The sequence below is a fragment of the Scyliorhinus torazame genome, unplaced genomic scaffold (assembly GCF_047496885.1).
Source record: "Scyliorhinus torazame isolate Kashiwa2021f unplaced genomic scaffold, sScyTor2.1 scaffold_1022, whole genome shotgun sequence".
Taxonomy (NCBI): domain Eukaryota; kingdom Metazoa; phylum Chordata; class Chondrichthyes; order Carcharhiniformes; family Scyliorhinidae; genus Scyliorhinus; species Scyliorhinus torazame.
This window is the reverse complement of record NW_027308749.1, coordinates 35,001-36,170: the sequence shown is the minus strand read 5'-3', so window position 1 is coordinate 36,170 and position 1,170 is coordinate 35,001.

Below are 1,170 nucleotides of genomic sequence, written 5' to 3'. Positions count from 1 at the left end.
AGGACAGAGTGGGGGTGTTCCCGCTATGGTGGAGTGGATTGGTCCCGCCGAGCTGCCACTTGCATTTGTGGTCGAATGTCTCGGACAGCTGGTTAACCACTTGCCCTCGGTAGTGCCGATGAGGTTTTGAAAAAGTCGATTTGCGGGGATTTGGAGCGCCTTCCTCGGATGGACTACCGGGCGACCTCCCGCCGATTTGCCATTTGCATTTGGCGTCACGAGGGGTTGGCGGGGTGCCCGGAGATTTTCGGGAACACGATTTTTAGAACATTTTCTGGCAGCGGTAGCACTTTGAAAGTACCCAGGAAAGTGCTACTTTGAGGTACGGTCCCGATTTCAAATCGAAGGCCTTACCAATGAGCACTCGGAAGTCCTCAAGGGGTTTTAGCAACAATTTTGACGGACTTTTCGAACTCATTTGCCGGCCTAAAAATCGGTCAGAGTCCGAGCCGGCGGTAACTCTGATACAAACAATGTGTTTCTGTGAACTCTTGTGTGAGAAACATACTTGTAAAAAAAACAGACAAAGTGTTTTTTCTGTGGCGAGAGAGAAACACTTACAAAGTTTTTAATGGCGAGAAAACAAAGACACAATTATATATATATATCCTTGTACAATAATTCAAGAAGAGACAGACATATATGGTAGAAGACACATTATAAAATGTCTGTCGAGGTTTAGCCTTTGTGACTGGGCACCTCTTGTCTTGTTTTCGGGCACACCTGGAGGCCAGGGTGCCCAAGTCTGTTTTCAGGCGACGCGGGGCGGCGGCGTTCCCGTGCCTGGTTCCCTTGGGTTGCAGTCGCATGTGTCACGGTTAACGGGTTGCACAGAGGCACATGTCGGGGCGTTCCCAGAAACCTGATTGAAGTCAGGCGCCGCACGCCGGCTGGTTGCAAGTGTCGTGCGAGCGCCGAAAGCCTTGGCCGAGAGCAGATTCTCGGGCGCGAGAGGTCACGCCCGTGGCGGCCAGTCGTTGTTGCTTCCTTCCGCACACGGCGGCGTACCTCTCGGCACCTACCTCTCGAACGATCAGGCGAGTCGTGTCCGACGTGGGAGGGCCCTCGGCGGGCCAGCGCTATTGTGGGCTGGTGTTCAGGCTGAGCGGTTGACCCTCCCCGTGCTGTGTGGGTTCCCCCGCCGCCCCGAGTCACAGACGGACATCGACC